The sequence below is a fragment of the Capsicum annuum genome, chromosome 10 (genome assembly GCF_002878395.1).
Source record: "Capsicum annuum cultivar UCD-10X-F1 chromosome 10, UCD10Xv1.1, whole genome shotgun sequence".
NCBI lineage: Eukaryota > Viridiplantae > Streptophyta > Magnoliopsida > Solanales > Solanaceae > Capsicum > Capsicum annuum.
The window spans coordinates 168,031,781-168,047,986 of NC_061120.1; the positions used below are offsets into that span (position 1 = coordinate 168,031,781).

A 16,206-nucleotide genomic window follows, 5' to 3' on the forward strand; every position below is an offset into this window, starting at 1 on the left:
GCTCTAACTCTTTGACCGAGCATCGAATTTGGACGAATTTGTTATTGATGGAAAGCTTATTCAATTTCCCACATGATAAAAAGTCAAAATCTTAAAAGTTTCACATAGAGTAAAAATATTCATCTTTTAAGTAAGATCTTTGATGTTCTAGAGATGAATTTGAACTAGGAGAAGTGTGGGGTATTACACTTAGGCTATCTTGAAATCATAATTTTGGCATAATAAACATAGTTGCTCATGTTTTAAGTAGAATTTATATCTTAGGGATAGATTTTATATAAAAGTAGATTTAGATACCTTAGCCTAGTTTGAGCTAGAATTTTCCTAAAAGTGGAATTTGGGAATTAGATGTGTGCCCCTCCAGCCCACCTTACTTCTCATACATTTCAAAATACTTATTATGGGACTTGAGGAGCTTAGTTACTTAATGGTCATGGTTGTTTGATATTTATAGTTGATGCTAATTATGGTAAAACCTGGTCGTTTATTAATATTGATGATATGAGTTCCAATTAAAGTTTGGCTATTGATTATGATAGTGATGATATGAGTTCCTGTTCAAGTTTGGTGATTGATTACAATATTGATGATTCAAGTTTCGATTCAATTTTGGCAATTAATTATGACATTGATAATATGAACTTTCGTTCAAGTTCGGCAAAAGATAATAATGATAATGATGCTTTTGAGTTTTGATTTAAGTCTGGCATGGATAATTATTTATAATATGATATGGAATAGAAGGATTCTTATATATGGCACGATAGTTAATAATTTATAGTGATTCGATTATTCACTTTTATTTGATAATACCCTTCAGGCTTATTGGGGCCTGCATTGGGTTATTTAGTTTCCCGAACTTATTGTCTTATGGGGGGCAATTTAGTAGTTATAATTGCATGATCTTTATGTTATTATTATATTTTTATTTACCCATTTATGAACAGTAATATTGGAGCTTATTTACCTATTTATATCATGATTTAGCTTCATCAATTGATGATGCCTATTGAGTACCCATGGTTTTGGTACTCATACTACACTTCTATACCTTTTAGGTGTAAATTCGAGTACTAGTAGTGGTCACTGATATGATGATCATGCTGATCTAGATTTTGGAGATAGGGTGAGCTCTCAAAGTTAGAGTTGGCCTTTTTTTCTTCTATTATCTATGTCTAGTCTTTAATATTCTATGACAGAATATGTTTGACTATTTTAGAACTTATGATTTATTTGTAGTAGCTCTTGTACTAACACTACTAAGTTCTGAGATAGTTGATTATGCTTTATCTACTTATTTGACTATATTTACCATCTTTTGATTATTACAAGCTTTAAATTGTAGATTTTAAGCCTTTTGGGTCATTTTCCTCAAGGTTAGCCATTTCTTATCGTTTCAGGCTATAGTTTGGATTACCTACTAGTGGGATAAAGTAGGTTTCATCATGCATCGTATATCGGTTCATAAAAAATTGATATTAGAGACAAGGTTAACTAGTATTATTGGTACAAGAGCAAGTGTTTAGTAGAGTTCCACGGATCAGAATGATGAAGTTTATTTCTTATTGTAACGCTCCAAATCTGGTACCCGGAATGCTACAGTTGCTTATGACCTCAAAGGACCACAGGCTAACCCATGGCTGATATCTGTACCTGTACGCTGCATAATGTACTGTATAATTGCGGAAACATGAACTGAAAGGCCATAAGGTTCAAACCTGTAACATAACTAATAAAGATATAACGTCTGAATGGGGTATGAAATACCTAAAACAACTGAAAAAACTATCTGAACATGATAGTCTGAAACCTCTAACTGGCTGAACATGTCTGAATAATGAGTTGATGGGATATGTCCCCTACTAACTCCAACTACTGAAATTAATTAATTAATGAGATAATTAATTAATTAAAAGATGAGGACTCACTACTAACTGACTACTGATATCTGGAATCTACTGATGCTCTGGAGCTCGTGCTTCAGAATCGATGGTATATAACACCATAGCACAAATGCATTAGTACTTTGAATGTACTGGTATGCATGTGAGGTAGGCTGAATTCATGGGGTTCATATACATAAACAATACTAGCTAACTAACTAATATGAACGTGAGAATACATGCATGAATACATAGTAACTATACCTGAGATCGTGATAACATGAGTTTACTGATAACTAACATGACTGATAACTGAGTTTTGATGACTGAATAACTGATAACATGAGTGACTAAATCTGATAGTCCTGAATCTGATGGAACTAGTTGAGTTCCATACTATTCTGAGTTGACTGTATCTAACACTCCTAAATTCTATAGAACTATCTGAGTCCTATTACTGAGACTGAATGAATGTATCTGACAGTCCTAATTCTGTAACTAAAATTATGGGAAGTAGTTATCTAACCGACATGCCCCTAATACGCCATTATGGCTAAGTTGGGGTCCAATCTGTAACTCCAATTCGAAGGGTGTCAATACTACGCCACTGGAAAGGATAATCTGCGTGAACCCTCATATAACAAGTAACTCTACTGAGAATGGCAGGAACCCTCATATAATAGGTTAAGCCACCTCATCTACCCTCATATAGCAGGCTATGATGTCACAGGCTACGCTGGCTACTTAGTTTTGGAGTACAAGGATTGCTTCTAAGAATCACACCCTCATATAACAGGTAAGTTCCCATCCTTGGGTTCACTCAGTGCTAACTCCTACTCCCATCTGAATAGACACTAAACATGAATTACTAAACTAAACTAGACTGAATTAACTGAATTTCACTGACTGATGAAATATTACTGAGATTACTGAATTACTGAGATTTCCTGAGTCACATTACTGACTGAGTTCTATAGTTCATGGCTTGACTGAGGATATCATTAAAATATGACACTAAAGCTAGGTACACAACTATATTTTTTGGGTACAAGTACCCCCAGGACTCGATAGAAGGAAACTGACAAGGCATGACATTCTTGAATACATGACTAACATCAACAATCCATAATACAATAATTGGAGATATTTCATGGGCATTTGATTATCATAGCTTGATACACGAATAAAATAGCATGTATACATAGCATGATTTTATAAGGCTAACTCATGAGCAATTTGACAAACAATTTCAATACATAAGAATAACATGGAAGTCATTCTGGATCACAATTAAGCTATAGTTCATAATTTCTATCCTTCTAGGTATTTTATCAAACACCTTGCATGCACCCTTAGGGCATAGGCCTAATAATCAAATTGACACATTATAAATCACTCAATTTATGGATTTCACTCACTTGATAATGAAGTTTCATGAAAAATATATAAATATTCCAACTTGGGAATCATATAATAAGATAAACACAGTTACAACCATCCCACAACATAAATATCATGATTCATAATTTAAAATAGGGTTCTTGAGATTTTTGGATGAAAGGAATCCATAAATCAACACAACGCATACCTCAGTTCTTTGTTTTGCGAAGATTGATGGAGATATTTTCTTGAAATTGAATCCCCAATTGAAACCCTAGCTTGTTCTTGAAAGAAAATTAAGAGAAAGTAGTATATTTTGGGTTCCAGATAGCTGAATCCTATGTTAAAAGGGCTTAAATAGGGGTGGAAAATTGACCCTTTTAACCCTAAATGCGTCTTTTAATTTCAGTGAAAATTTCCCAAACTAGACCCCTGTGCGACGCGGTGCTATCGCGCCGTGTCACTGGAATTTGACAATTGGGAAATAGGTGAATGGAATGACACGAAGCCATCATTTGACACTTCATTTGTGACCTGGAAGTCTGGTGTGATATGGAGAAATTACGCTGAGACACTGGAAAAAGGACAATTGCCATTTTAGCTTGTGGCGCGACGCACCACTGACCAATATGGCACTGTTTTACAATAGGCACTTAAAATATTCATAACTTCTTACCCGGTTATTAGATTTATGTGAATCTTATATCGATGGAAATCTTATTGAATTTTTCACATAAATAAAAGTGAAAATCTAAAAAATTTACCCATGGAATAAACATCATTCAATCTAGAAACTAATACTTAACATTTTTAAGAAAAAATTAGTTAGCAAACTTTGGGGATTACACTTATATTTGGGAGGCTATAGGATATTCTTAGGAGTTTTTCAATTTTTACACTCATAATTTGCTAAGAGTATGAGATAGACTCTTAGGAATTCCATTGGTTTCACTCTTTCATGGCTGGCTAGGACGTATGTTACTACTATACGAGATAAGGATCTTGAAATCGATCCAAAAAATCCTATCTCTATTCATGGATAACCTAGAGGTCATGGAGAGACTATTGATGTAGACCCAACTAGGGACCAAAATAGGGGGCCTTCCCCGAACCCTATTTATGACTCCGAGATAGAGGCTCTTTCTCCACAACTAGTATTGGGCTAGGGACCAGCCCAAGCACCATGTGGGGTTATTTCTTATTAGTACTTAGTGCTGGTTTATTTTAGCTTTTGGGATTGGCTGGTGGTGCAGCATATGATAGTGTACATTCTATAGAAGAGTGGTACTGAGGTGGGTGCGCAACCTACAACTGTAACTCTGAGAGTTGACCTCCTTCCAATACCGATGGTTGCTTAACCTGTAGTTTCTCAGATTATAGTGTCCATGCCTGTTGTGTCAGTTGAGGAGCAAAAGCTATTTAGTAGATTCTGAGATTGGCTCTGCATGGTTTTTTTGGTACACTAGGCGAGGATGCATATGAGTTTTTGATTGCTTATGAGGATAGGATCCATAATTCGGGCCTAGTTGAGACTCGTGGTATAGATTACTCTACTTGTAAGCTGGAGGTTACAGCTCAACATTGGTATTAAGTTCATCTTAATTCCAATCTAACTGGATCACTACTAAGTTCTTTGAGATCTTTTTGGAGAAAAATATGCCTCACAGTCTTAGGGATCATTTGAGGGATCAATTCACAAAGTTGGAGTAGGGCTCCATGACTATTGTGAAGTATGAGGCTTTATATCACAAGTTTTATAGGCATGCTATTCTATTTAGACTTATAAATATGAGAAGGTTTGTTTCTTTGTTAGGGGGCTTAGAATCCCTCTTTGTATGTCTACACAAAATTTAGTTGCTACAGGTAGATCCTTTGATAAGGTTTTTTTATCATGCTTAAGTTATATAAGAGATGCATCGCGAGGCCTAAGGGGTCAATAATAAGTGAACACGATATCAGGGTAGTTTTAGTGGGAGCCATAGTGGCTCACTGTTAAGAGGCAATGGTTCTCAATGTAGGTACCATTCGTGTCAGTCATATTACAATCAGGCTTATTCCAATAGCCCTATTCAAGCCGCACTCTAAATTATTGATTGAGGTCAGTCTAGTTTTAGTGATCATCATGGCCAAAGTAGTGATAAGTCTTTGAGTGGTTTGTTTTTTAGTTATTCTAGTTGTGGCAGTTATTTTGGGTTAGCTGGATCTTCTAGCTTTGGTACAATACTTGGAGCATGTTATTGTTGGATATTTTGTCCCTTTAGCTCAGAGTGTCTACCTATTAAGGTTTCTTAATCTTTAGCTAGAGGTGATAAACATGGTCATAGCGGTGGTCTTTGGGGTGCCAGGTAGCCTCATAAGTAGGTAGTACAACAGATCGGCCAGGAGCCTAGCTAGGTGGCAAGCGAGGTCATTGTATATAGTACCTACTAAACCCAATGTTGTGTCTTTAGATGCTATTATCATAAGTACGATCCTGGTGTGGCATTAGTTGGCCTTTACTTTATATGATTTCGGATCCACCAAGTATTGTGAGTCTTATTATTATGCTTCATGGTTAGAGTTATCTTGGAATTCATTATCTATGCTATTATATGTATCTACTGCCAGATCACTGTGTTTTACAGCTGAAACTTAAAATAGCCATAACTTCTTACTCGATTATTGGATTTAGGTGAATCTTATATCGTTGGAAATCTAATTCTATTTCCCATGCATATAAGGGTCTAAAACTAGAAAATCTCACATATATGGAAAGTCATTCTTTCTTAAAGCTAACGCTTGACATTCTAGACGTTAAATTGAGTTAAGAAAAGTATAGGGTATTACAACTACTGAAGTGATGTTGGATCGTGCTAACCACGAGTTGGATGATGAATGTCTAAACCTATATTATAAAATAATATAACAAAAAAAGGTATACAACCAGTACTTTGAATGTACTGAGCATATGAGATATGGATTATACTATATAGGATGAATTTTCTTAAGATGACATGAGAAATTGAGCATGGAATTTAAATATGTAAACTGATCCAATGACGGAGTAATATATATGTATTTCTATAATATGCTGAATAAATTGAATACAAGGTCATGAAATGTCTGACTCGGCACTTTGGGAGCTAATATTAACAGACATACATCATTTGAGCTAAACATAGTCCAACCTATAACCCTACCTGGAAGGGTGCTTTATACCTTTATAGGGTATGAACACTGACTGACATTGATCCACTAAACCGATGTCTAAAACACTGAGGTATCAAGCCTAATTTGATGGAAAATCCTTTAGAACATACAATAGGTCCATAGTTTTGGGACTTAGGGATTTCTACTAATGATCTAGCACACCTAATTGGTAATCCTTCAGCCCTACGTCTGCTTGGTGTTCTAAGTAGGTACTACTCCCAACTGAATATAAATAGATATACTAAATAACTCAATAATACTGATGTTTTGAGACTAAAAGTTAAGTGTTTTATTTGAAAGAATTCTTAATCATTTGAACCTAAAGGACTAAGTGTTCAACTAACAATGCATGAGGCCTTAAGTCATCGAGTACTCATAACTCGCCATCTCTAAAAAAATGCAACTACTGTACTAAGGATTCATGGATTACAAGTACCCAAAAATGCTAATTTCATGGAAAACTTATATTCTAGCTTGTTCTTGGTAAGAAATTGAAGTGCAAAGGAATTCATAATGTTTATGAAACCTTAGGCTTTGGAGAATGGATTAAAGTAAGGAGTTGAGTTAACTTTGGAACTCAATAGGTGAAATAAAACCTATTAACAATCTCCCACATACCTGAAAGTAAAACCCTTGGTGAAATCTTTGGATTTGAAGCTTGAAGTTGAAGAACCACAATTCTTGCTTGGGGAACAAAATCACCTCTTTCTCTGCTTTCTCTCTAGATGTTGATTGAAATTTGACTTCATGAAGGATTTAGGGTAGTTTAGTCTTATTATTTATCCTTCTGATAGATTATACAATGTTTTTTAGGAGTTTAAAAAATGGGAAAAGACTAGAATACCCCTCTAAACCCGTAACTAAAATTTTTGCCTCTTACAATGAAGGAACTTTCAAGTGCTAGTTGATCTACCAACAATTATTTGTTGACTCATTGGTTGAGGGATGGTTTCTATGGATTGTAGGACTCCATTAGATGAGCTAAGGGACAACTTATTGGTCTCTCCATCAATTGTTCTTTGGTTTGATTGTTGGATGTCAAAGCCAAACCAATATTGAAACCACAATATCTACCAATGATCGTTCAGCAGATAGTTGTTGTTTTCTTTCATGCATAGGAGGAATATTTATTAGATTGTAAGATTTTGAGGTTGTTTCATATAGACTAGATCATAAGACGGTAGTCTTATTTATAAATAATTGTTGGTTTGGTCGTCATATCTCACCGTTGGACAGTGCTTCACTAAAATAGCCATAACCTCTTGCATCAAAATTAGATAAATAAGAAATTAGATGGGTTGGAAAAAAGATTCAAATACATTTTATTAGGTGAGTATTGAGTCTTAAAATCTTCATAGTCTAAGATTTATGTGTGTTTAAAGGTGACGCTAGAAATATTCTGTACAAGGATTCAATCGGTATGGAAGGTTTCAAGTTAACTATGAGCTAGGAGTTATACATGGGCTTAAATTCACATCTAAACCACTTCCCATGCTAATAAATAACTAAATGTTGTTTTAAATGTACTTAAACAATCGTTCTCATATTATCTTAGAGTTTTGCGGTGTTACATTCATGATGAGATAAGGTAAAGAGAGATCCATCATGAGGGAAAAAGTGTTGTTTCCATAATATGAAAAATTACGAGGTTTAAATGAGAGATTCTAGGAGCAAAACTAGAGGGAAAAGAATCAGAGAAATCTTGAGCAATGAACCATTTGGCTTGTTCAAGGGAACATCAAAATCAAAAGGGTGGGGACCCTTTGAGGAGGTAGAATAACAAGTACAATGTCTCAAAAAGATAAAATCAAATATGCCACAGTCAAGAAAAATTCTCTTGACCATTACCAATGTTTCAAACTCATCAAAATGAAAAAACCTTAGGTTAGCGTAGAAGAGGGAAATGAGGGGGTCTTAAGCAGTTTTAGGAGTAGCAGCGAAATGATTTAACCAACTGTAAATTTTAAACAATGTCTTAATAGGGCAATGAGAGATTCCAAAAGATGTAGATCTTTAATTTTACTGTGAACCATATAAAAGTCTTTGGGAGAATAAAAAGGGTTTCATTGGAGGGCCTCCAAAAAATAGTCTTAATGTTCAAAAACTGTCAAAATTGAGTCTTTCGGAGAAGAAAAAGGGTTTCATTGGAGGGCCTCCAAAAAATCAGTCTTAATGTTCAAAAAGCTATCAAAATGGAATTTTACCTTCATTTTAGAGAACTCAAACTTGTCAGGTTGAAAAGGTTGTTTTCCCAGAAGAGAGCAGGAAGAATCAGTGGTGGCTTGAGGGAGATTTTTCTCTAAAAAAATAAAGACAAATGGAATAGTGAAATAAGATTTCCCTTTTCCCTTGAATAGGGAACTTTTATGGATTTCCATAGAGGAGGACTTAGGGTTTTTTTCCATGAAGAGAAAAGAGAAAAATCACGACAAGAAAATGTACAATTAGAAATAACTTTTTAGCAACGACAACATTATTGTTGGCTTAGATCAATAAATGGCAACAACTTAATTTTATTGTTAGTACATCTTGTAATTTTTAACCACAAATTTTATATCGTTGCTAAAAATTATAATTTTGTTGCTATATTCTATAGTTAATATAAAAAAATTGCAACAACTTTTTCACAACAAACATAATTTTGTTGCCTAATTTTAATAAAAGGCAAGAATTTAATTTAATTGTTGTTATTTTATAAAATATTTGTCAATAATAATTTTTTTATTGCCAATCCGCTTAATTAGGCATTAAATTTCATTATTTTTTTTAATTTTTTGCCAAATATCAATAAATGCGAAAAATCCCCCAAAATATTAGAGACCACCTCTTAGTGTCCTCCAAAATAACACTACTAGGTTTTCTTTTTCCATTGTTATACCCAAGCTCTCATCTCTTCTCTGATTTCTCTATTGCGGTATTTACCCAAGCTAGTTCTTTGATTTCTTCCTCTAAGTTTGGCGAGTTATTACTTATGATTTAGTCTATATATAAAGTTTGATGACTTGTTTCTCGATTTATTATGTTATTTTAATTTGTGGATCCTATATGTTTATATGATTTGTTGATGAATGTAAAACTGCTGAAAATAGTCTTAATCAGGCTTAATTTTTTCAAATAAATGCCATTTGTATTGATTTTTTGCTGAAAGTTGCTTGAGAATTAGCTTTAAATTCCTTCTTTTTAATTTGTAGATTCTCCCTACTAGTGTTCCTTGTAAGTTCTTAAGATTTGTAAGATAAATATTGTCTAGCTTTTAAGTTTTGAGAGAGATGAGGATATGATACCTAATAAGATTTGGTGTTTTTGGATTGTCCATCAGGTGATAGACTAGTTACCCCACTGTTATCTCTACAAGATACACCGACCATTTGCAATAGTCAGTAATGACTTCCAGATTGCTACAATACCTAATGGGTCAGTTGTAATGCCCGACTTAAAAGCTAACAACCCTCTCTCATCGTCCATGTGGTAATTCGTTGCTACGGATATGAAACATTGTAGGTTAAGGACAATAGAGAGGAAAAATAAGAGGGATAGGAAATTGAGAGAAACAGAGCATTGAAAATTTTTAGTTTTACTTGTGTTTGCTCAAACTTGAAAGGATTTTATAGAGTGCAAGTTGGATATTTTTCATTGTTTTGTTTATGCAGGTTGAAATTCTGGTTCTAATATTTTATATAAGTATATTGTGAAGATGGAAACTTTGGTATTATTTCTATTACAGCTTGAAATGTCTGAGCTTGAAATTCCTAAGACGTATATTCTAAACCATCCCTCTGGTAAATTTCCTTTGTAATAGCCATAGTTTGTGAAGTTAGCCACTTTTTCGTTACTGAAATTAGGCTTGACTTGCTAAATCTTTGGCATTTATAAAAGTGCCATGAAAATCATAAGGCACTCTTGATGGTAGTTTCACTGTGGCTTTGAGCTTTAAAGTCATTGTATTGACAATTTGTAGCTCTGATTTCCATTTTATTTCATCGTGCACAAATGCTAAAATGTAACTATCATCTTCTGCTTTACAATTTGTGCCTCTTAGTAAAAAAAGAAGCTCTCCACCATACTTGTTGTCACCATAAATGAATTTATGAACTTCACCTATAAAAAGGTCTACTTTTGCAAATCTAGAAACTTTTGGCCATGGTTCTGCAATAGGCAAATATGCATATTACATCTTTCTACCAAGTTTATTCTTGTTAACTATTTCGACCTCCAAATTCACTGGTTCCTCTTTGTTTGGGATTATTATTTTTGTGGTAGATTTTTCGCTCTTCAAATTGAAACAAATTTGTGATAAAACACTCTTTAGACCCTCATCACACTAATTGAAAATCGAGTCTGGTGGAGTTATACAAGAATCAATGACTATGATTTCATCAGAATCTTCATCTTCCCACGCATTCCAGAGATGTAAACAAAAGCAATTAGGTACTTAAACCCATTTTAAACCCGAATTATCTTTAGCATACTTGTCTAAAACCCCAAATCTTGAAACTTTTTACTTGTCATAAACCACTAGTGATCCTCCGCAAAGCATTTCAGACATCTTGAACATAACTTGTTGATCAGGAATGATGATAAACTTTCTTTGTTATCGCAAAATCATGCATCATTGTTGTATCCTCCACAGGAATTTCCGCATCATCTGACTTCTCACAATCTTTAAAAAATATTAAGTACTTAAGATACGACTTCTGAATCACAACTTAGCTAAAAGAGAATAGCTCACCGAAAATAGGGTTGAGTTTTGGGTGAGCTATCGTAGTGGATTTCAATTTTCCGTTGAAATCAAACCTCCCTTCTATTTTAAGGTCACCAGTAAGTGTCACCTATAAATCATCTTCAGACACCACGAGTTATCGGTTGTTGAAATAGACCAACCCAGCATTAGCAACACCAGTTTCTTTACTATGATTAATAATTTCGAAGAGTGCACTAGCATAAAAAAACATAGCCTTGCTATCCCTGAATATCCATGTAATTCCCCAATGGCTTTAGGGAAAACAGGGTGATCCAATGCTTTTTCTTCAACAAATCTTTTTGCCTCAGTAAATTGACACGCTTAGCTAGCTAACCTATCTTTGAATTAAACAACACGAACCATGCATCTCCATAAAATAAATAGTGTTCGGCTGTTGGTTTGAAAAATGGGTTAGGTCTGTTATGAACGTAGACCTTGCACATATTTGGGTATTTTTCTTGTCATCGGTAGCAATTGAGTGACAGGTTTTTCAGGTACAGGAGTGAAGTTCCTTGAAATTTAAACTCGTGGGTCAGCTGTTTTAAGTAAAGGGTGTTCAAGTTCGTTTTTTGTTAAGGACCTTTCTATAACATCTAAATCCATTGCTTCTGCTTTCTGCACTAAATTCCATTTAGAAGTGTTGGTGTTTTCTTGTTTTGGTTGTGAAGTTGTGGTTGGTTTTGGAGTGGAAATAGTGTTGGTTTTTGGTTGTTGATAAGTTGTAGATTGTTTAGGAAAATGAAGAGAAAGGAGAACCATTCCCTGGAACTAAATAGCCCTAACATTTAGGAGAACATTCCAATGGAGAAGTCATACTTACACATGTGAAGAGATTGAGACACATCTGTGGGATGTTGCCAGAAATGCATTAAGACTTTTTCTTCTCTTGTAGTAGTAGTATTTTACCTCTTTCATTACACAGGATACATGCTAATCATATAGTCCCCACTAGCTTGTACACATCTCAACTAATTATGCAGGATACCTGTTATATTCCACTAACACAAATACCGAGTAACTCTTCCTCACTAATAGAAAATAAGGAAGCTACCCATTATCCCACAATCATAAAAATCAGTTCATGCCATTAGTACTATGGGAATGAACAAGGATCTGAGTAATAAATAAAGGTTCATCAAGCCACATTATTCATTTATAGTTTTGAGAGCAAGGAGAACAATAATTGGAAGCGAAAAATTACTATACCCATTTTTTCACAAAAGTAAATGCAACATCAATTCACTTATAGATCCATAGAAGACATCATAAGTAGAAGGCTACCATTAAGGAAAAGAAAGTACAATTCTCCACATATCAAAATGTTTCATTTGTACAAAGTTGATAATATTCATTGTACCTTAGCGTGACAAACCTCAAATTGATTAATTTGTAACAAATAATGGAAGTAAATAGGTCAAACGAATCAATGACTTACTCAAAAACAGAGTAAATAGATACAATGATACACAGAGTAGTGAGAATGACTTAATTTTCTCATGCTTGTTTTCTCAAATTTTTTTCACACTATAAATTGAATTGAGTAACTCACAGTTATGTAACAATAAAGAAGCAATTAATGAATCCTTCACTGATATAATACCAGTCAAGGCTGCAGACGTTTTCTATGGTTCTCATAAAATAAATTAGCCTTCCTCTTGGCACTTTCTGTGCCACTTTTAGCAAGCTCCGAAAGAGGTATAAGTGCACCGAGCCTACGAAGGCAAGATAAATTCACAGAATCTATTTTGTACAAGAAGGCATGATAACAACCAAACTCTTTTGATGATGGCATTGACACACAAAGTTATGTTGTGTTCAATATTCCATTTCCTTTTAGAATTTAATCTCAAATCTTAAGGACGTGCTTTTGCTACTAATGTGTTTGTTCGATAAGAAACTTGAATGGTTAGATTGGGATGAGCTATCCCATGCATTTTGTTACAACATCCCAATCAAACATGGGATAAAATCTTTTTCTATATTCATCCCGAGTTTAGTTATTCTTATCCCTCCTATCAAATGATCCCTATATGTTTATTGTAGTGAACTGTTGCTTGTCTTGATAATAAATCATATTAATGACATGTCTAATTGCTTTTGCCTAGGAAGCAATGGCATCTATTCATTGCTAATCCTTTTATTTATTTATTTTTTAAAATATTAGGCTTCTCTAATTGCTAGGATATCATGTGGTCAAACTCAATCATAATGTCATTTTTGGATTTTCAGGCATCACTTCTTTCACTTGATAAGCAAGGTCTTTCAGAGTAAGTTTACAAAAGAGACTTTTCATTGAATCAAATTAAGTTTCTTTGTACTAGTATGCAATACTATCTAAGATGTTCTTCTATATATATCTCCCAAAATTTAATGTCGTTCAGCGGCTATATGCTGGAAACTATGTGGCCTTTCATTTAATTAAAGTGTGGCAATTTGTGTGTATAAAAGGCCTGCAAAATAAGCTTTGAGCTCAAAATAATATTTGGACCTTTGGTCCATGATTAAATTTTCAAGATTCAAGAAAATAATAAATAGTTATAATACAAAGATTAATGCATACATAGCTCTCAACAAGGCTTTCTTGGGCTCTTTTTTATTTATTCTTATTCTTCTAAAATTAGATTTTTTTTTTATTTGTAATGATTATAGATTCTTTAATTTTTTTCAACTACATTCTCACTGGATCCTCACCTTTACTTAACATATATTTTAAATATTGAGTTCAACCACTTGAATCATTATTTTTTTGTCTTGAAAGCTCTTTTTGGCCTTTATTTTAACTTTTACAATATGAAGGCTTTCTCTAACATTTACTTTCTTTATTTTTCTACTAAGAAAAATTCATATAATTTTTTGTTATTGATATAGAACTGTCTGTAGGTAAGTATCTAATGGATATAATTTGGATGCATATTGGAAATAGGACGTTACCGCAATACTTAAATGGTGTGATCAAATATCTAAACTTTGGATTTTCCAATCTTGAGGTTGGTGTAAGAATTCAATGTCGGTTCATGAAATGTAATAATGTTCATTGAAAAATGTGAGATGAAGTGAGAACAGAATTACGTAGATGGGGAATAACACAAACTTATAAAAGGTGGATTAATCATGGTGAGCCATTTTTATCTTCGGATGATGAAACAAATATCAGTGAAGATCCAAATTTAGAAATTGATGATGCTTGCATGATATGTATCATGGTGTTTCCAATAGTAATCATGAATTTAATGAGACAACTGCATCAGAGCATGAAGATCCTAATACAGAAGCTAAGAGTTTCTTTAGGTTATTAAAGGATGCAGAAAAGAGTTGTATCTAAATTGTGAAAAGTTCTCCAAACTCTCTTTTATAGTGCGTCTTTTTCAAATGAAGTGTACGCATGGATGGAGTAATAACTCATTTGACTCTTTGTTGAAATTACTGAGTAATGCTTTACCCAAGGAGAATGTGCTTCTGAATTATATTTATGAAGCTTAAAAGATAATAAAAGATTTGGGTTTAGATTATGTGAAGATAAATACATATGTTAATAATTGCATCTTATATCGAAAGGAATATGTTGATCTTGAACGATGTCCTAAATATGAAGAAAAAAGATGGACAATAAGAAAAGAAGATGTTAATGATGAGGTTGCTTATGATAATTTGAATAAGAAAAAGAGGGGAATCCGAGAAAGATTCTTGGATACTTTCCTATAATACCTAGATTACAATGACTATTTATGATAAAAAGAATCTCTGAAGAAATGAGGTGGCATAAAAATAAATGAATTGATGATGGAGTGTTAAGACATCCAACTGAATCATTGTCATGAAAAACTTTTGATAAAAGATATCCAAATTTTTCTTCAGATCCTCGTAGTGTAACACTTGGACTAGCTTCAGATGGATTTAATCCTTTTGGTTCAATGAGTAATTCATATAGCATGTGGCCTTTCATCTTGATTCCATATAATGTTCCCTCATGGCTATGCCTGAAACAATCTAGCCTATTATTGTCCTTACTTATTACTGGACCAAAAGGTCCTAGTATGGATATTAACGTATATCTCCAACCCTTGATTGATGATTTGAATATCTTATGGGGGGATGGAATTGAGGCTTAGGATGCTTTTGTGAAATAACATTTTCAATTACGTGCTTTTTTATTGTGGACAATCAATGATTTTCCTGCTTATAGTATTCTGTTTGGTTGGAGCACCAAAGGTAAACTAGCTTGTCCAGTTTGTCATGTAGATACTTGTTCAGTTTACTTGAAACATGGTCGAAAGCAATGCTACGTGAGTCATTGTAGGTTCTTGGAGATAAATCATCCTTATCGATGGAATAAAATTCATTTTGACAATACAAAGGAAGAAAGACTTGCACCACAAGCTTTGAGTGGTAAAGATGTGCTTATGCAACTTAATACTTTTTCACAAAGGTTAGTCGATGGAAACACAAGAAAAAGAAAATAAGATACTGAAAGATGTGATAATTGGAAAAAGAAAAGTGTATTCCTTTAACTTGTAACAACCCGAAATTGGTTCCCAAGACGTCACACGGTGCTTAGGGGCACAAGTGACCCAAAGCTAACCCTCCTGCAGGCATAACTCATAAATGACTGAATAAAATGCTTAAATCTATATAAAATCAGTAAAAACATAGCACTTCTCTGAACTTGATCAATACAATTATGAACTTTACAAGATTACAACTCTACCTTTACAAAATGAAACTGAAACTGAATGCATCAACTTCTACTGACTGTCTATACTGGTACTGACTTGAGATAGCCGGGTCATGACTCCTAACTATCCAACCTCAATACGACTAAAATAAGAAAATACAATATTTCTCGAACTATATAACTAACTCAAGCCCTTGAATCAAAAGGACTCACCACCTGCTAACTAGAAGATGCAAACTGCGTGAATATGGTATGTGCGCTACCACTCGTACCTACATTATGAGACAATGTAGCACATAGACATATATATATATATATGCGTCAGTACTTTGGGAATGTAC

At 33.8% G+C, this 16,206-nt stretch overlaps 1 pseudogene; it reads right to left on the minus strand.

The window, feature by feature from the left end:
- Positions 1 to 10,817: 10,817 nt before the first annotated feature.
- On the minus strand, positions 10,818 to 11,636 carry LOC107844432 (annotated as a pseudogene).
- Between the last annotated feature and the right edge of the window lie 4,570 nt (positions 11,637 to 16,206).